This window comes from Harpia harpyja, chromosome 8, assembly GCF_026419915.1.
Source record: "Harpia harpyja isolate bHarHar1 chromosome 8, bHarHar1 primary haplotype, whole genome shotgun sequence".
Lineage (NCBI taxonomy): Eukaryota > Metazoa > Chordata > Aves > Accipitriformes > Accipitridae > Harpia > Harpia harpyja.
In genome coordinates, this window is record NC_068947.1 from 32,624,312 (window position 1) to 32,645,565 (window position 21,254).

At 39.7% G+C, this 21,254-nt stretch overlaps 1 protein-coding gene across 4 annotated transcripts in view; it reads right to left on the reverse strand.

The window, feature by feature from the left end:
- Nucleotides 1–19,766, reverse strand: part of ROBO1 (roundabout guidance receptor 1) — a 760,895-nt gene extending 741,129 nt beyond the window's left edge. For 3 of the 4 annotated variants that reach the window (XM_052794283.1, XM_052794280.1, XM_052794279.1), the window contains exon 1: nucleotides 19,480–19,765. The gene's annotated coding sequence lies outside the window, so the exon portion shown is untranslated. Of the gene's footprint in view, nucleotides 1–19,479 lie in introns of all 4 variants that reach the window. The other variant, XM_052794285.1, reaches the window with a different exon arrangement.
- Between the last annotated feature and the right edge of the window lie 1,488 nt (nucleotides 19,767–21,254).

Sequence of the window (21,254 nt, forward strand, 5' to 3'; positions counted from 1 at the left end):
TGGATAGTGGCAACCCTGTAGAGAGAAACAGTCGATGCTGACAACACGTGTCCATAATATACACCTTTCAAGGCTTTTCATTTCAGATTAGCTCGAGTCTGGCCCTATGGACTGAATGCCCATTTGCAGCTGGAGTACATTAGTTACACTCCTGGAGTGTGCTAAATCTTCCAAATCTGAATCTTAGTTTCATCTGAAAGGAATCAAGTTGAGGCACTGCAAAAGCTCCACATGATGTGAACCAAAGCACAATAAGAAAGAAAGAAAAATATGAACTTTAAAAGCATGGTCTTGATTCAAACTAACACACTAACAAAGATGCACCCTGAAAATATGCATACATACCTCAGCCCACACGTATATGCACATAAAAAACATATATGTATTACTAACATAAATAAAAAAGTGTTTCTAGCACAAACTGGTGGATATCATTTATCTGTTTTCTTCATGAGTTCATTTTCTTTGCTTACTACAAACCAGGATAGCTCTATCATCAGGATTAATTTGCCCTCTATTTTTTCTAAACTTCAGTCTAATTAAATTTTAAAATCTTTCAATGAGCCTTAACATACAATTTTTTCCTCCATAGAAATTTGACCTCAGAATAGTGATTCAATAATTTGAAACTAGTTAAAATTGTTCACTAGCATGAAATTCTGAATACTGAATTAGATGTCGCACATACTTGTAAAATGAATGTTGCATATTAAACACGTTGGTGTTCTGTAATACCACATAGCTTATCAGGGAAACTGTGTACATTTAGCTTACAGTCTTGCCAAATACACCAGTTGATTTGCCTTGACAAAACTTTCTCCATGTAAATAACAAGTGTGTTTTATTTCTCAGCAAAATTAACTTTAACTCATGACTCTTTGATGCTACAAGAACAAACTCAAAGATGAACATGTGAAAATACTGGTTTAGAAACAAGAAAGTACTGACCCACAAAACATTTTAGTATGACTGAAAAGACTGAGAAGCATAATTTTTCTTGTATAAGGATAAGGGAAAAAAAAGGCCTTGTCTATTCAGTCATTCATGCTCACTACAGCAAAGTTAGAAGACAGAATTTAGAGAGACTTAATGCTCAGTATTCAAGATTTCTATGTTAGTTTAGAACACCCTATGCTCAATTACAACCAGCAGATATTTGGATTCTTTTTTTAAACTCTGGTTTGTTACTCATTTCCCAAAAGACAGTTTCAATATGCACCTATAGCACTTCCTAACTAAAAAGTACTATATTCCTAAGTGTGCACTATTGCTTAGGGTTTTACATAGCACAACTGTGAACACATCTCCTTTGCTTTACATTTATGCACACTGAACAGTGTATGCTCAGTACATACAGGACTGTACACTGAAGAATAATGTAATTGCACTGTGCTACAGTAGGTACTCCAGAAAATACCTTCTTCCCAAAACCTGCAGCATGTAACCACTTTTTATAGAAAGCAATGTGGTTTATCCCTAAGGAGTTCAGTTGGCCGATGCAGAATAAGACCATGCCATGTTAGGATGTCTTCATTGTGTAAGTATCCCAGAAAAATCAGGACCTGGCTTTAAATTCTCTGCTACACTGCTACTTTAAAAAAACCCTCCTATTTCTGTCTGTATGTATAGATTGTGTCTACCACAGTAGTACTTATGTATGTATCCCATTTATATTGCAGTAGCTGAATATTTTAGACACTTAGATGCTCTGATATTTCAGATGCTCAGAATCATCTGATGTTTACAGTAATTAATGACATGTGGGATATGGTGATAGGGTAACCACCAGCTTCAAAAAGCTCCTGTCCACGGTACAAGTTCACAAGTCTTTTCAGCTGACAGCACTGTTGGGAATGAAGGCAGTTGGTTTTAACATGGAAAATGTTTTCCATGGAGTTCTGAATGAAGAATTGCACTGAAAATGCATTTTTTATGTATATCAAAGAAGTATAACAATGACAAAAGCTAACATTTAAAATGCAAAACAGCTAGTGTTGTGTGACACCATGTGAGATATATCTCAAAGTCTTAAGGTTGACTAATTGAATTGCCATTGATAAGATGTCACTTAAAGAGACATCTCTGCAGTGAAACGTGGGTTTGCTGTAAATGACCTGTCATTAGAGCCATGGGTAATGTCCGTGTCCAGACTGAAAAATATTGTAGCTCCCAGCAATATGCTCAGTAGGAGTTAAAACAGCAAGAATGGTAAGAAGTCGGTGTATGTGAACCACCAGAGAATTATGCCTCGGGTGCTACGTTAATTTACTTGTTGGCATACATTAATTGAAACCAATCAATAAAGCTGGTGGTACAACAGAGGAAATGCAAAAGAAGTAATCGATTGCCACACTTACTCATTTTAAACTTGGAAAACAGGAATAATTTAGTCCAAGATTTTTCATTTCTGTCAATACAGATAATGGGATTATTTACTTATTTTCTATTCTTTCAGCACTAATTATAATAACTATGATGTCTTTCAACAGCCCTCATGTAGACCCCAGTATTCTGATTAGCAGCTGTTACCTTGCATATAATGGGAGTGACTTCTTTCAACTGAGAAGTTAGAAAATATAGCGGTTTACTACTACAAATAGTGCTAATCATTTTGTCGCACTGAAATCAATTAGATATTTTAATAATCATAAATTTGCGGTCAATTTTTTTTTCCATTTATGGTATAGTAGCTTTTAAAATTTTTCATTCTCAAAGGTAAACAGTTCAAAGTAATTGTCTAAGAAGCACATAAAGAGCTGATACTGTTCTTTTGAATTTTTTGCATTGAATTTGCTTAATATGTTCATTCTGTATGTCCAGTGTTGACTGGTACGGCTTTTAATTTTTAGTCTAGGTTGTTGGGGTTTTTCTCTTTTTTTGGGGCCTTTTTTTAAAACATCTACCAGAGAGCTTTTGCATCTTCATTAGCTGTTGTCTTATTTATTACAACTGTTTCTGTGAGCTCCACCAGTCAGTTCTCAAGACCACACCACCTGAAAAAAAAAAAAAAAAAGATCCACTTCTTCACATGTGGAGAAATGCACTCACAATTATCACCCTCATTTCATGAAAACTGTTCGTCCTTACTGATCTTCTGTTCCCAGAGAGATCAATTAAAATCAGCTCACTGTTATTCATAACTGCTTTGCACAAGGAATGGGCATTTACATCACGGTAAACATGGTGCCATACACACTATCATTATGTCTTTGGTGGCATTGAGTTTTCTCAAAATTCATCCAGAAATGAACGAAATCTAAAAATTTAGCCTCTGTCAAATAAGGAACATTTCCTTCTACATTTGTAGTAGTATTACTTTCCTACTGATCATGCTTAAAGGCATATTTTTTCTCACTAGTATGTCTTCTTTTTTCATGGTCTGTTAAACTCCGTGTAATAGTGCTAAATTCAACCTCAAGACAAAGAACTGGATCTGCAACTGCTGTCCTTTGGTGCAGCTTCCTTAAAACCATGTACTTCTACAGATTCGTATCAGGTGTGATGCTGGCAAGCTGACTGTAACATTGTTTTCCTGGTTTTGGGGAGGTGTGGGCGAGGCAAAAGATGCTATATTAAAAAAAAGGACAAACTTGCAGATACTGATTACTGGGCAGGATGCTCATTAGGAGGTTGTCCACACCTGGCAGATTTTTCCCACACTGATGATGTGTTTTGCTTGTAAGTAAAGCGAACCATCCAGTTACAATTTCAGTGTACGTATACTCGTCTTCAGGCTGTGGTTCTAAAACATCAGTTCTAAAGGATTATTTTCTACTGCAGTCTAACTACTTTTGATTCTTAGAAAAAAAATTTAAAAGATTAAACCAACTATTATCTTTTTGTTAAAGATACCATAACCATGGAGATGTTACTTTTACCAAAGATTGGTAGTATAGGTGAGTACTAGAAGTGTATACAGTGAGGGTTTGCTAATGGTGGTGCTGTTACTTGACAAGCCTGAAAGCGAAATAGTAATTTACAACTAATGGGAAAGCCAATTTTCTGTGAACTCAAGTAAGTTTAATGCAGGCCTTTTGAATTACCTCTCAGTTGCTAATGTGGCAGAGAAGAGTTGTGAAACACTGAGCAACACTATCAAACTCGCTTAGGCCCTTTTCCATGACAATGCTGTACAACAATATGGTATTATGGATTATACATTTTTCAACAGGAGTTCTCCAGCCAAAGATTAATGCAGTTCCCAGAAAGGAGAAAGTCCTGGGTGCCAATTACTATGCAATGTGTGAGACTGAATCCAAGGACTGAATCCCAGGTAGCTGCTACAGGAATTAAACCGAAGAGTTAGGTTGAAGCTCATTTACCATCTCTCATATTCTCTAAATCTTATTCACAATTAACAATTTCAATTGTTTGAAGTAGTTTGAGCCTTTCAGTTTGAAGCCTGGAAGGAACAATACTGAAATCTTCAGTCATAAGATAGTTAGAATTGAAATATATGAATATATGGACCATAATTATAGAAGTGGAAGTGTATACTTCCAACACAAAGTTTACCAATCTTTTTTTTGTTTTAAACACTGGTAAAAGAAAAGGCTCTATGGCAGGCAAAAGAAATGTAATATTCTACATCAGACTGCTCCAAGTTTCTGCCATTTTTTTTGCATTTACAAAGCAGAATTCAGAGCCAGCTATTAAATATACCTATTAAAGTGAAAAATCACCTTTATGCATTTTGCACTACTCATTTAAGATACTAACAATGAATGATAACAGCTAAAGACATTCTAATTCTCCTTTTTTGCAGTGATAAAGGCTAAATACTTCACATTTTATTCAGTCCCACATAGCTGATCAACTTCCAAAGTAAAATTGTTTCATATAATTTCTTTTCTTGGAATAGAGGGGTTTAGTAGTTGAATTCGTCAGGGACAGAGCAAGAGCCAACTTAAGGATTTGTTTCATGACAGTAAATCTAGGGAATGCTCTCACATTTTCAGGAACTACTATTGATAGTGACTACACCCTATTTTATTTTTTTTTTTCTCTCTCCTTTGAAAATTACACAGCTCAGCTTCTTCTGGAAAGTGTTATAGGTGGACCCTGTGGGTGACTGCAATGAATAACTTGTGCTGTGAAGCCTCCCTTCCTACAGATTTCGGTCCTAAATCCCTTCTCCAGTTCTATTACAATAAACCATTACAATTCATTCCTCTTCCTTCCAGTCACAGTGGAAAACAGTGCACATCATCACATCAACTCCACATTTCCCAATTTCCCACCAAGCGCATGCCAAAGTCACTCAGAGGGACAAACTAGGAAAGGATCTGGGACTGATCTGGAGCAGCTCGTTTCTCATTAGCCAGCCAAGTACACACTGATCAATCATTCAGCCAGACTAACAGAATAGATAAATATTGTAGTAATGTGGACATTAATTTGGGTCTCTCCTCCTCCTCTACTTGTAGGAACTTGGACATCTTTGAGACCTCAATCTCTCTAGCAAATTTAACTGAATAGTTGGATAGCAGATTCCAAGATTAGCTATAAACAGAGAATGACTGTCATTGTACTTGATCAAGTTTTTCTTCTTCACTTGTTTGAAGCATGTGAAAAGAGGACAATGTAAAATTATTCCAATTACAGGCACTTGACCCCCCGTATGTTGGCCAACACCACTGTGAAATCTAGCATGAGTAACAGTGTGACTGAGAGTCATTTGTATTGTATTGCCCTCCTCTCAAACAAGTTTTATCTTAAAGAATATGGCTTTATGAAATATGCATTCAATAAAATAACTTTGCAAAGAAGCAAGCAAAATCTATCCGACTCTGAGCTGTTAAGTGTCCTAAGATAAACAACAATGAAAGAACAGATTTCTTATCAAATAAGAGACAGAATGGACAGGCAAGGGACTAAGGAATAATAATATTATTAAAGGCTTACTGCAGCAGCACTTGTCCAAGCTACCCCTGCTAAAAAAAAAAAAATCCATTAGCAGCTTTGCAAAGAAATTAAGGCAGCCAGAATTTATCCAGAGTACTTCAGCTGTATTATTAATTTGTCTTTTAATATACAATAATGATTGAAATCTCACTTGGGAGGGAAAAAAAACCACCTATAAGAAAGTATGCTGTCTCTGTAGGACATATAGTACTTGAATATCCTCAGCGTAATGTTTGAAGTTTACATTCAAAGATTCACTTTTAAAGCATCGTATAAATGACTTCACAGTTTAATTAAAGGCTTATAAGCTTTATTGAATGGACTCTTCAGCATGTTCTGTTTACCAGCTTATGACTACAAAGACATTATTTAGGGAATATTAACCTCAATCTTTCATTTGAATCAAAACTTACAATTTTTAACTTTTAAAAGTAAGTTATCTTCCACATAAAATTACAAACAAAAAGTAGATTTCAAACACAATGTAAAATAACTGCCTATCAATCTTCCCTACCAGACCTTCCATGTTCATACTATCTTAGCCTGCAGATCCAATTATCCTCCAACATTTGCTGCTCAACCATGCTGAGATTATTCACCAGCCCTCCAGTTAGACTGTAATAAAAGGTCTGTAGGTGCATTTACACTCAGAGAAATAAGGTATAAATGCTAGCATTGCAGTCATCTCTTTTTCAGTTACATGCACAGCCATAAACAGTGCAGTAATGAATCAGACTATTTCCAGCTACTTTATCCATTCATTTGCATGATATTTGGATTTGCAATTTTCAAAAAAATCTAGGTGCAGCATACCTTGAAGATGACACAATTCTTGACCCAAAGGCCTTACAAATCAAAGTACTAATATCACATGGAATATATTTCCTCCTGTGCCCAGATAGCCAAAGTGTGGCTCCAATGTGAATATGTGATTATCCCCTGTAAAGGCAATCTCAGCTCCCTCTCACTATTTTTTTTAAGCTTGACATTTTAAGAAAGTAATCATACATACTGAAACTGCATTGACCTCTAAGATTACGTTCTGCACAAAATTTGGCAGACTTTCTGCTTCTCAGCAAAAAAATTAACAGCAGATTAAAGATAAAATGATTTCTGATATTCAAGTCTTTATGGTCTTTGCTCACTGCAGTTGTTGTACATCACGACAAAACAAAACCTTTCTGCCACAGGACATTGGTATATGTTGCCAAAAATGTCAGAAGCACAGTTTTCATCCCAAAGCTGCAAGTACTTGAACTGCAGGAGTCATTTCATTAGGTGACAGCTGCAATAAACTGTTCTTTCTCTATGTGGAGAAGCTACTGGTGGGAGGTACAATTCACACAGGCATACTCCATAAATCTCATACCACTTAAAGAAAAATATACTTAAGAAAACATTTACAAAGTACTGTGCAATATCTTTTCATTTATCACCCTTACTTTCTTAGTGTATTCATGCCTTAACATTTTGTAATTCAAAAGCTCACAATAGACTTTAAAGACATGGGCAAAATTCATAAAAATTCAAAGTTTTTCTTCCCCTTTGTACTTTTTCTGCTGATCTAGAGAATCTAGGTCCTTGGTGTTCCTTGATGATCTATTTCTAGTGAATATATTCCTATTGACCTAGAGAAAACAAAATTAGGTTCTTTAGCTACAGGTTGAAACCATGATGATGGTGTTTATTTACTCTGTTACTGCTGTGTAAGGTAATATAAAATTGTAACTTGATATGTAACTAGCTGAAAAAGACACCAATACACTTCAAAACCATATGGTATTAGTAAAATACAGTGTATCATTGAACTGCATTAACATACATACACATTTTTGAGCCTTCAATGCTGTGATAACCTTTAGTTTCCAATGAAGGTGGTGGGAGTAGACTTCAGTGTCACAAATGAGCGTTTGGCAGCCATCACTGAGCCATGCAAGTAATAGGCCTTCAGCTTTACCTTTTCAAATTGTTTCTGTATTATTAAAACATTTTTCATGGAAAACATTGAAAATCGTTGCTGGGTAATAATGCAACTGTACACCCAGCTTTGTTTTTTTCTTTAAATGCATATCACATTCTATACCTGAACCCAAGACAGGTGTATAATCTCCATTCTCATAGCAAACCTCCTCTATTCTTCATCAGTAGCCTATTGCTATACAAACAGAAATGTTATGTTTGAACAAAAATTACATTAATAGAAAGATGGATTATGTAATGTTTGATATTGCATTTCCTGGACTATTTTTTAATTTGTGGTTTGGCTTTTTTTTTTTTAATTACACAGCATTTTCTCCCTAAGAGTCCTTCTCTAGCTTCATTTCACATTTCAGTAGCACAAAGTTTTTAGCTTCACTTCAAAAGCACAAAATTTTTATTTGCCTTTTTTTTTTTTTTAATCTGGAACAGACCACGCTGAAGAGGATTGGTATGGGCATTTCATTTCTGAACTACAGTCATTACACCTTAGATGATTAGTACAAACCAATTAAAAAACTACTACTGTTTGAAGCAAAGTTTTGGAGAAGGGTGCCACATCTCTGCTAGAGACACATAATTAGCTGTCACACACCCAGAACACTCCCTAGCACCAAGGACTCTCAAAGGCAAAGCAGGGCGAAACAGGCACCTTAGTCCTGCACTCCAGCAATGGCTCCAGCCAGTGGGTGGTCCAGATGGAGCAGCATTCAAGTGGTTTTAGCTGCCTGTAGAAGCAGTCTTTATCCATTCAGTTTTCTGAGCCATTTTAAGAAGTTATGGAGAAGAAGAAACATACATTGCCAAGCTTCCATTTTTCCATTACTTTTCTCCAGAATTACTCATGAGAAGAGTATCTGTTCCACTAGAGGGAGGAGCAGACTCAGGAACTGAATTTCCAACTAGTATTCCAGTGCCACCTGCAATAACAGCCTTATTCCTATGTGAAGGATGGTCTGTTGTCACAAAGAGCTGAAAAGGCAAAATGGAACATGAAGGTCCACTTATGCAGAAAAATTTTATAACAACAACAAAACCATCAAAAAAGAAAAGGAAGAATCTCACCTGAGGTACCTTTAAATTTCTGGGTTTGTTTCTGTTTTTCCTGAAAATGGGATGTGGTTTTAGTTACAAATCATGTCTTTCATATTATATTTAGATTTCTAGATCATGCTTTCCTTTGACTTTGGGATAAAACTACCTGGAACAGAGCAGCAATTTGTAGCTTATTGCCTCTCTTGTAAAGGGCTTCACATAGATGTGTTTTTTCATGTACTCTGTCTTAATGCTTCTTATTGCTAAGATTTCATAACATGATACTATCTTCATCTGAAAACAGGTATATTTAAGAACTCACAGATTATGAATACCTTGTAAAGTACGAAGATATTCATATTTCTAATTCCAGTATTTTTCCCTGAAATATATTTGAGATAGAACAGACCTAGAGATTGCAAAGGTTCAATTTTTCCCTAGGAAAACTCAAGAACTACAAAGCCCCCACGTCAGAGTTTCTCTATGTGCACCTGCATATAACTATATGGCAACTCACTATAATGGAAAGATTAAGGCCATTCACTACTGAAACTATTTTCAGTGACTTTGGTTGGGACAAGTCCCATGATTAGTTATTGCAGCGCAAAGGAAACAGGCTCATTAGAACAGCTGTTACCTTATGCAGACGAGCAAGGCTACAAGGAGACATGGCTTTAGTCTAGCCTATCCATCTCACCTGCCAGAGAAAAGCTGTACCAGAAAAGGAGGACTTTTATGGAAGAGCTGGAGCCTGGCATGCGTTCCTCTTCCCTTCACCCTCTGAAACAGTGGGCAGATTGATGTACAATCTCCCCTTTAGGGCACTCTGTGATGGCGTCCATGCAAGTGAGTTCTATACTGTGCTAAGCACAGTAGCACATTACTGCCTTCTGGTTGGGTTTGACTAGCAGCTATCACATTTGAATCTTCTCCCTGATGACTGAGACAGTCTTAAAACAAACAAACTCCCTCTGTGTTGTAATCAGTCTAGACAAGACTCCCTCAAAGAGGAGTGCTGTATTTGGAGAGGAAGGTACAGTTAAATGTTAGTTCCTAACTCCTTCAGCAATTGGTTTCATAATGCTTTAGCATATACCCCAAGAAAGTCCTGTTTTTTACAGAGGTTGCACTTTAATTTTTACTGTAGCACATTCCATCAGGCCAGAAAGACTGAGACATTATAAAGAGAGCTTGAAAAACTTCTGGCCGTCCTAGGCCAAAGATATTAACCTCCCTGGATATTAAGAGAGAAGCCTTGAACTTGATGGGATGCAGGGAGTAGGGTCAATATGGTTATGGTAGCCCCAGCAGGAAATGTGCTGCATGATTTTATATTGCCTAGTGTTTTCTAAATATTTAGGCTTTCATGTTTCTCATTACTGTAGCTCAGCCAAGAATCAATGAAAAGCTGAGTACCTGCGGTCAGCTGAAATTTTCCTGCCTTCCCAGAGGTGTGTGAGGGTTTGAACCATTCTCTCAAGCAACATGTTATCTTTTAGTCAGAATAAGACCAGAAAGAGTTTTACTGTCATCCATGATAATCTTAGCAGAACAGGGCAGTACCATCTTGTACCAAACTGCAAGAAATATTTAGTGGTTGCCTTTATTACAGGTTATTCCTGACATCAGGATAAGAAGACGTGTAGTCTGAGATTAGAAATGCACCATACATTCATATAGAGGTGTGTGAGAAGAAATCTGAATTATTCCTCTATTCCTAAAGTATACCAATTCCCCTTTGGAATGTCTTGATCTGCGATGATAAGCAGATGAGCAGAAAAGCTGTAGGATCCACAATTGGTTCCTGTTGTCAGAGAAAAAACATTCTGAATAATATCATCCACCTACGGCTGGGCTCTCTCTGGATCAATGCAAGGTTAAGGCCACTGCCTCTTTTGATCTCTGCTGATTAGCACAGAACTTGCGGTCTCATTAGTCAAAGCTGGGTGATGCTAGGCATATAGGGTACTTTAGCAACAGTAGATTATGAACTACGTAGCCTTCCCAAAAGTATCACACACTGAAATTGATGTATTTTGCTTTACAGTATTCTGCATACCTTGGCATAGATCAAGATCAGTTTCACCTGGTTTCATTTTTACAGTGCTGCTTATTGCTGCAAGTTGCATAAAGGGAAATCATTTCATTGCCATGAAATCAATGGGAATAGGTACAAAAGAATTATTGTATTTGCACTTAAAGCTATTTATTGAGTGAAACAAATACACACGCATTATGACTTGTCCTAAAATAACTAAGGAGGGGCTGCTAAGGTTTTCCATCAGGGAAAAATCAGGGACCTGCTTTGAGCCCACAGGCAAATTAGGCACTTTTCCCATACAAATATATGTCTGTGACCTCAGGTAATAAACAAGGCATTTACTGTAATGACAGTAGAAATCTAGTCTAGCAGATTTAGGATAACCATTCTTGAAAAACAGGTTGCAGTATTTAAAGTAACAATATTTAAAATAATTTTTTTACAGAAATACATTAACTGCGAACTATGTTGTCAATGTGAATGGACAGTTGCATAGTTGCACATTGACTCTTTCACACATGACATCAAGGAATGATATTGAGAAAGGAGTTATGGGCCCCAGAAAAAATCATTCAGACCACCTACTTCAAACTTCTCCTACCAAAGATTTTGGGAGAATTATTACTTATTGGGAAAAGCTCACAATCAGGATGGTTGCTCATATTACGGACATAATGTGATAATAATAATAAAAAAATAAATAATAAAAAAAAGAAATCACAGATTGGCAATTTACATGCAAACACAAGCAAAAATATTTTAATTACATAAGCTACTGACAGAAACACAATACTCCCCTCCAATCAAGTAAGGCTGAATGTAGATGATGTGTAGGTATGGCAAGGCATGAAAATGCCTGTCCTTCTCTTAGCCTTTTATGCTTAGTACATTTTAGTATTTGTTACCAGAACTTTTAAGATGAAAACACCTGCTATATCAAAACACTCAGAGCTAATCTTGTACCTTATACCTTACACATACATTTCAGGATTGAAAGTTTTGTATTTCTCAAGCTAAAATGTTATGGACAGAGCTCTGTTCATTTGATTAAAGTATTTTTTTTTTTAACTTTTTCAACTGAGAGAATGCTTCAAGGTATAGAAATACCACTTATTCTACACATTGTTCAGGAGCTAGGAAAGTAAAATCCTGGTTTGGGTAATGCATCAAAGACAACTCAAATGATGTAATAATCTTCATTCCACCACAACAGACCATGACCATAAAATTTTGGAAATTGTACTTTTTTCCCCCTCAGAACAGAAGAGGAATGCTTCTTGGTTTTGCTTGCCATCTAGTCGTTATCGTTATTTAAATATATATTTTTCATCTGTTGATCCTCTCCTTACTATGATTGCTTTCTGTAGTGAGATTTACTAATGCACAGAGGCAGTAAGCTGTGGGTTACTCCAAAATATATTTCAACAAACAAAGATAAAATTAACTTGCAGTGTCAAATCTACATGCAAGATGAAGCATATTTGGACCCTGTAATTCCTTCTGCCATACTTTCCATTCTCTCATTCCTCTCCTGTTTCACTCAGAGGAAGTGTTCCTATCTTTCCATAACAGAGCGTAGATAGTTCAAAAGTGTGCCTTGCTTTCATCCATATACAGCACACCCAATCTAAAAGAAATTATTGGAAACAGTTTTTTCAGTGCTTCATTTCAATACCATAGGCAGTCAGACTTGATTACAATACCATGATATAAGAAATAGCGATACACTTTAACTTTCTTTAGACCTTATGCGTGCAATATTTTCAATAGCAGCTTTTTTTCTTAATTTTAAAAACATTCAGAAGTGCTATTAGCCAAAAATACTTAGCTGCATCAGGGGCTTATCTGGGGACTGAAGTTGGCTTTATTTTATTCAAATACTTCAGTTAGAATTGTCTGCAGTCCCGTCTGCCTGTAGACAATTTGCTTAATCTTCGTGTTTAGTTTTTAACACAGAAAGGATTTTTTTTTTCAGTTGTCAGTTATGAAAATTTAAACATGGGTTCAAAGAGTCAAGTCATATCCCTAAATGCATTTATCACTAATAAAATTCTTGACACAACTGGGGTGGATTTGAGGCATAAACTTGCAGAATAATTTATCTGAGTCACAACTACCACTGGTGATAAATAAGAGTGAAAGAAAAGCATTTGACTTTCAGATATTGAGTTGGGTGTGGCAGGACTTGCAGTTAGAAAAAGTTCAGTAAATTTGGAAAGTTTTATAAGGAAATCAAAATGAGTTTACAACTCTTTTGTCCAGCTGTTCTTAGTAGAATGCTACTCTAAAATCTTTGTGTTCCTGGAAAAAGGGCAAGTTACAAACACTACCGCCATTTATTTAGATTTCCATATTAGCCAAGGGCAGCACCATATGCAGTGGATCTCCTCCTGTAGTTAGGTGAGCTGTTCTTAGATGTGTATTGTTTTGGAGGATCACTTTACCTCTCATGTTTAGTTTTTTGGTGCTTTCTAACACTAAATTCTTTTGAGTGTGGAAGTCTTAATGAAGACTGTAATGAAGTTCCTCAAGTCTTGTTTTTTCTAGAATGTACTGCAAGACACTAAAAAGTGTGATTACAGCAACTTAGCGCATGTATGCTCACAGCCAGTGTCTTGCATTAATAAAGTTTTTTCCGTTACCTTTCTACAGTTCCCTTTTAGAAAGAAAAGAGCTAGAAGAACAAAACAATAAAATAAACTGAGAATTTAATTGACTATTGTGTCTGAGGACAAACAGGGACATAAAATACTAGAAGCATCAAAGCATGATATATTAGATTGCGTATTCAAATACAGTTGGTTTTGAATATATATTCACCACTAGAGCAAAATTGTTAGTGTGACAAGTCACCATTGTTGGCAACTGAATCCTAGTTTACCGGATGAGTCAAATTCTTTCTTGCGCTATTTTTAGGAGTGGAACAGACTTATTGTCATGGGGAGTAACAAAGATACACACTGAAGTTCGTTCTTTGTGCCTCCCATGCAACTGTTTCTTCTCCCAAGCAGGGGCTCTGAGAGGGAAATCCAGAGCATGCAACAGAATTTATGCAGAATCATTTCCCCCAAGTTGAAGAAAATGATATAGAAAAAGCCACATTCTAATAGCTACTTAAGGTGTTTCTCTATTCAGCCTGAAAATTTCTCTGGAGAGATGGGGATGATGCAGAACTTCCTCAACTAGGGAACTTAGATTCACCCCACAGCAATACAAGAACAACATGAAAGGACTTTTGAACTCAGTGCCACTCCTTGGTTGGAAGGAAACCCTGTGCCCTGAGCAAGGTGAAGATCCAGGCAGCATGAACTACATTGCAAACCATGGCTACTTTACTTCAAAAGACTGAGGAGAAAGAGAAGGTATGATATACTGTGCAGGAATTGCTTCATGCAGCAGTAAGAGACCTCAATTCCAGCCACACTCTTGCCAGAAATTCAGGTCTCACCGCTCTTGTCTTCCCAGAATAGACACCGCCTCAGCCCTAGCTTAAATTATTCTATGTTGTGGTTCAAGGAAGCTTCAAGGAAGATGGGCAAGTGGCATCTTCCATCCCTACTGTGCCAGGCTGCAAGGAGAAAGGGATGACCCTTGGGCCCAAAACAGCATGTAAGAAAAGTCTGGCCTAGAAACTCGAGCACTTGGCTGAATATAAGACTCTCTGGGCTCTGGATGCTACTCCTTAGACCAACTTTGAATATTATAACCACATGGCATTTGTCTGAAGCCAGTTGTATTATAGAGAAGTCAGACCAGAATTAGCAGTATCTCCCCTAGGTTGGGGACAACCAGTAGGCTACCAAGTCACACTGCTGTTTCCTGCCAACTCATTTTCTCTCTCCTGCCACACTCATTGTGTTGGTATAAGGATCAACTTATGTGAACTCTGAGGAGCAAGAGAAGAGTTAAGTATGGAAAGAGGACAAATACACTCAATGTGTTCGCTACTGACAGAGGAGAAAGCTAAAGGACACTTGGCGAAATCAATTTACCATATGAAAACGTGAGAAATTCTCATGACTTGGCAGACCTAGAGCACAGGCCTAGAAATGGCTAAGGAAAGATGGATGATACAGGACTGGAAACAAACAAAGAAACAAAAATGCCCTTATGGAAGTTACACAGAGATGACCAGGGAAGGCAGGAGGACGGTACACACTTGGACCTCAAGATGGACAAGGACAGATTAATGACTGGAGAAGTTTGGAGGTCAGAGAGAGTTAATTGAGGCAAAGGATTGATGTGTTTGGCAGACTATAAATTGATGGTGGTAAGAGAGAACTGATGGGACTGATGATTAGAAGATGGATAGGGAATGAAAGATTTATGGACTGCGCAGTTTAGACAGATAGAATATTACAGGTGAAACACGGGATATCTGTTAAATCTCTTGTACGTTGGAGGAAATATTTCATTATGCCCCCCTGTGTGCTGGGTAAGGATTACTTGAGTTTTCTGAAACCTTATGGTGCTGCTACATGTTTAACTTACACACTCAAGGTATGTATACTTGCCTTACAATTCTTTCATGGGTTATAGGGGTTTTCATTTTCTCTGTCCTTTCTAGAGCTTTTTTTTTTTTTTTTTAAAGACTATCATATTATAATTGCAGAGAAGGACACACAAGGTTTCTCTTCATATTTCTATTGTGTGATGTATCACTTTGATAAGCCTAGAAATTTGAAATTGTCTAAGCTTTTCTTGAAGAGGCCATTTTCCCTATAATACAGGCAAATATGTGTGCAAATCCAGTCAAATTGGTTGAGTTATAGTATTATGGAACACAGAAAGAGATGGAAAAACCATGAGACCAAAGTCCTCCTGAACCTAGAACCAAGTGCTGAACCTGTAATTCCATAGGGCTTGACTAATACATGTAAAAATAAAGCGTTCACAAATATTGTTACCAAGAAACTTTAGTCTTGAGCTGCAATTATTCTAGTATTTTCCTCAATAGAAGGGTTCAACATATTTAAAGTTCCTGATCTTGTATGTTAACAAAGATGTAGCTAGGAAAGTAACAAGGACATACAGAAACATATTAGTACAAGGCCATATACTATGTATGTTAAAAAAACATGATAATTTGCATTTTAAGCCACAGAACAGGCTACCTGGAGAAGATATACAGGTGGACAAAGTAAAATTCAATCCCACTTTATTTAATTCCTCATCTCTTTCTTTCACAAACGCATGTTTGTAACCCCCGATGGATTAACACATTACACATATAACTTCTGTCACCTGTTACCTGGGAGTCCAGGTCAGCTCTAAGCAAAGCAACATTGCTAGATGTTTCTGATGGCACAGAACACACTTAAAAGGGCAAGTGCAAAATCTGGGCAAACAAAATCAGTTTCCCAATCATTTTCCTGTTTTGGCCTAAGGACTCCTTTGCTTGACAGGTGATTCCACCCCAGGAAGATCACAGCCCACGGAATTCTTCTCATGTAAAAGGTCTATAAATCCCTTCCTTCCCTCCACCTTCCTCCCTACCCCCCACTCACCCCCCCTTTTTTTTTTTTAAACACACCTACTGTTGAACTATACAAGTTTGCTAAATTTATACCTAGCCATATGCCACAACAAAGAAGTCAGTGAAATCCAGATGGAAGAAGAAAGACCTCTCTACTCTACTTTACACATGAGGAAAGTATATTGCATTTGCTCATCTGTATACATTAACATTTCCTATGGTTTCCTTAAAAAAAAAAATCTGAGTCTCCTGTGGCTAATACACTTTCCTCTATTGCTTAGGCTGAAGTTTAGATGCCCACATAGGCCTTGAAAAGTTACTTGAAGGAAATACTTTGTATATATAATGTCCATGTGCATTATGTTGCTTTTTGTGGTCCAAATCCAGTTACAGCAGAAGACAATATGAAAAGTCCATAAAGTGAAGAAAAAAAAAAAAATGTAAAACACAGGAATAGATGAAATAACATTAACAAAGGAAGGCCATAGAAGTCAAATATCCTTCCCTCTTGTTAAGAATTTAGTTCTCTTTAAAAACCTATTGGGACACTATGTCTAATAAACCTTTTGTTTACGCCTTGGTGAAGACACTTGCAGATACCTTGTCACAGAATTGGTAGAGTCTGCCTCATTTCTCCAACATTCAGCTGGTCAATATTCAATATTGAGGGTTCAATATTACCAAGGAAAGCAAAAGATAAGGATTGAAATTTCCTCTCACTGACTAAGAAATCAGTCAACAACCACCAAGCTGTTTCACATTGGCACAATGGCATCCTTTGTTTTTATGAGGATTCTTATGGAAATCAGTGCAGCTTCTGGACAAGTGTCTGTCATGGTACCAAAAATGCTTGCAGGAACCTGTTATTGTAGGGTCTTGGGACACAACCGCTATACAATTTGCAGAAGTTTGGCTGTGTTTGCTGAAAGACTGAAAAGCAACGAACTACTCTGAGAAGCACTAGAATCATTTTATTAGCTTTCTGCCTTCCTTCCTCGTCCCTAATCACCAAAACTTAGATATCTTTCCACACTCTTACAGCCTGTTTACACGCCCCTGGAATTTACAGCAGTGTAAGACGTAAGTAGAAAATACGCACGCGGACAAATGAAAAATGAATGAAGAAGCACACAGAAAAAAAGTCAGACGTGATGTTTGGAGATTAGCCTTATTACTCCATAATACAATAGGTCATTCTTAACCTGTTTTGTCTACAAGCTGCATCCAACAAAGGCTTTTTTTTCCTTTAATGAAGAAGAGTACGAACTTCAGTTTAATAAGAAGCCTTCTCAAATGCCAGTTATTGCCTATCAGTTGAACCTCAACACGTATCTTAGGCACAATGGTCTAGGATTAGACAACTGTCCCTTCTATCCGCACATCTGTGAAACACAGGTATGTCACAAAACATGCTTCCTCCCGCAAAAAATGCCTCTAGGGTTCTTCAGTGTACTCAGAATAATCAGCAACTTTAAAGATTTCCTTTTTCTAACTAAAATGTGAAAGACGAGCAAGGGAAATTAAAATGAAAACCACCTTAAGCCCATTTAAATCCATTTTTGAGTCATCGATCATTAATTAACCTTAACACATCCCAGAGAACACGAGGAAAAAAAAATAACCTACAACACTTTACAAAAAACACGGGTACTGATCGTGTTAAAGGTAAACTTCATTGCAGCCTAATTTTCGCATACGTAAGTGCTGTGCATTTCTCCCCCGTTTCTGTTTCTTTTTTTTTTTTTTCTTCCCCCCCCTTGAATAGCTTCACACTCAGGTGCGGCAACACTTCTGCTACCGGCCCTGCACAGAAAGAGCCGCTTGCGGCTGACCCTCCGCCGCGGCCGAAACGCGCGGGGAATTACCGAGGGGGCCGAGCGGAGCCTCCCGCCCCGCCCCGCGGCCGCGCACCCCCAGCGCCGCCCGCGACCCCGCGGCGGGGGGGGGCCGGGTCCCCTCCGCCGCCGCCGCCGTCGGGCCGTGCCCAGCGCGGGGTGCGCTGCCCGCGCTGGGCCGGCCAGGGCGACGCGCCGGCCGCGCAGCGCCGAGCATCCTCCGCGGGGGCGCTGCCCCGCGGTGCGGGGGCGGTGCGGGTTTGCGGCACTGCAGCAGCAGGAGCAGCTGCTGCAGCGGAGCCGGAGACCTCCCTTCCTCCCCCTCCTCCCTCCTCCTCCTCCTCCTCCGCCGCGCAGGGGACCCTCCATTGTGCGGGGAGGCGGCCGCACACCCGCGGACTGCGGCCCCCCCCCCGGCGCCCCTGCGTAGAGGGCCGCTCCCCCCCGGCCAAGTGCTGGCGGGTGCGCTATCACAGCCCCCCGCCCGTGCTGCCGCTTTCCGTTTCTAAAGCTATTTATACACCTATAGACATATATACACACACATATATCCACGCATTGCCCCCCTGCCGCTGAATTTCGGTCTGCGCCGGCGGGGGAGAGGGGGGCTCTTCCCCCGGCAGAGCAGCTCCCCGGTGGCGGCATCCCCCCCCGCCTTGCCCCCCGCGAGAAGGGACAAGGTTATTGCAAGCGCGGCGAAAACAAAGCCGGCGCTTCGCGCCCCGGCCGGGGCCGGCGGGCTGCGGGGACCGACCCGCCAGAAGTTGCGGCGTGGATTCCCCCCCCCCGCCGCCCGCCCCTCCGCGGCCGCAGGCCCGCCCGACAGGCGCCCCGGGATCGGCCCGGTAAAGGGACGGGGTGCCGGCTGCGCGGCAGTAAAACTTCTTTGTTAATAACGAGCCAGCCGAAGAGTGGCAACGAAGAGGGGGGACGCCGTCCCGCGGAAACCCGGGCAACTTCGGGGACAATGAGCGCGCCGCCGGTACCCGCCGAGAAACTTGTCGCCCCGCTCCCCCCGCCCGCCCTCCGCCCCAGCTACTTTCGCGTCCCCCTCTCCCGCCGTGACCTCTCCCGGCGCCGCCGGGAAACTGTTGCCTCGCCCGGCGCCGGTGCCCGAGCGCGGCGGAGCGGGGAGCGGCCCCCCCCTCCCCGCGGCTGCCGGCCAGACGCTTGCACCGGCCGCTACTTCGGTAGTCGGGGGACTTGCTTACCCTCCGAGATCAGAAGGCTCTCAGAAAACTAGCGCTTCCATCATCCAGACGGTCCTTTGCAACTTTCCTTGCATGGAGCGAGAAGGTATCTAGACGTATTTGGGGGGGGGGGGGGCGCGCTTAAGACGACAAGCCGTTCAGGAGACTTTTGAATAGAAGGGGGATGAAACCGGATTTCTTCCCAGTATCAGGACCCTGGAAAATCAAATCCTTCTTCAGAAGAGAATTCTTTCAGAGCCGTTATCGGTATTACTATTAATGCGCAGCGCAGGAGGCATCGCATACAAATAGATCCGAGTAGCAGCGTCTATTGGTGGCGGCGGAGGGCCCCTGGGTCCTACTGCTCCGGCGCCGGGAAACTACAAAGCCGAGCAGCAGCGAGCGGCTCCGGAGAGGGCACGGTCTGGGGGGGCGAGGGGCCGAGGGGGGGCGGCTGCAGGGGCCCGCTCCCGGTTAATTGATTCGTTACCTCGGGTATTGTAATACGTGTTGCAACGTTTAAGCGAGAGAAAGCCACATTATAAACGGATGTCATGCAATCTCCCCTTTCATAGCTGCTCTTGCAGGGCTATTGTGCAGTCTGGTATGAGAAATGTGTCTGGTTTTTAAAAACAGGGCTTTATTTGTCTGCAGCTTTTTCTTCTTCTTTTCCTGCGCCGTCAAAATTATCCGTCACGTTCCCTAACAATTACGTAGTCACTTCGGTGATCAATTATTCATTGAATTTCACTTACCTATGCTTTTTCTTTCTCAACTTATGGATTTCCAAGGGCACATCTGCTCCTCTGTGCAAAGAGGGTAAACAAACATTCTTAAAAATTAAGCAACTTATTCCTAATTAAAAGAGAAAAAGTACAAAAGAAGTATCAGGGTAAGGTTTCTCCATTACGGAATACAAAGACGGCCGGTTTGCAATATTTAATATTATGGTCGGTATTGGATTTACGAAATCATTGGGCTGAAAGAAAATATCCCATTTGAAAATTCAGGCAGTGAAAAGAACAAAACACAGATGCAACATTTGTGTATTGACTGCTAAATGGAGAGTAAGCATGAGATAATGACGACATAGGTCAGCATAACTGAGAACTGAAAACAGTGTAAGCGTTTACATCTATATGCAAGAATATCACATGGAGCTAAACTTCCATTACTGTCTTGTGGATAATATACATTATATACTAAGCATACATCTAGATAATAAACATTAATAGGCTTAAAGCTGTAAGTATTTAATGAAGTCTTTTAAATAGTGTATGAAGATTATCTAGAAATAAAGCCTGCAATATACTGCAATGCATGATGCAGCTAAAGGTCTAAATGTGCCCACTTGTACTACATAGGAGAATGGAAATCAGTGACGAGGGGACGTTGTTCATAAGGTCCTGTGTTAGTGTGGCAAGGTCCCTACACTCTTGTTGGGAGCTACCAACGTAAATACAAATGTTATTACAAATTTTACAAATATTATTGAAAAGTCATGCGTACAGCATGAGGTTATTTGCCACTACCCCATTATTTCACCAGGTATATAGGTAGAAAGAGACAAAGTAAGTTTAAAACAAAACATGGAGGAAAAATAGTGTTTAAACAACTCTTGCACTCTCAGAACCAACTAGTAGCTGAATCATTCTTTGAATGAAATACTCTGCACACCTTGGAGGAGAGCAACAGAGAGAAGGGAATCAGCATTTTTGTGCATCAGTAGCCCCTGATGAGAAAGATACTACAGTATGAGTTCAAAATTGGGCCTTCAGTGCTGCATTTCAGACGTA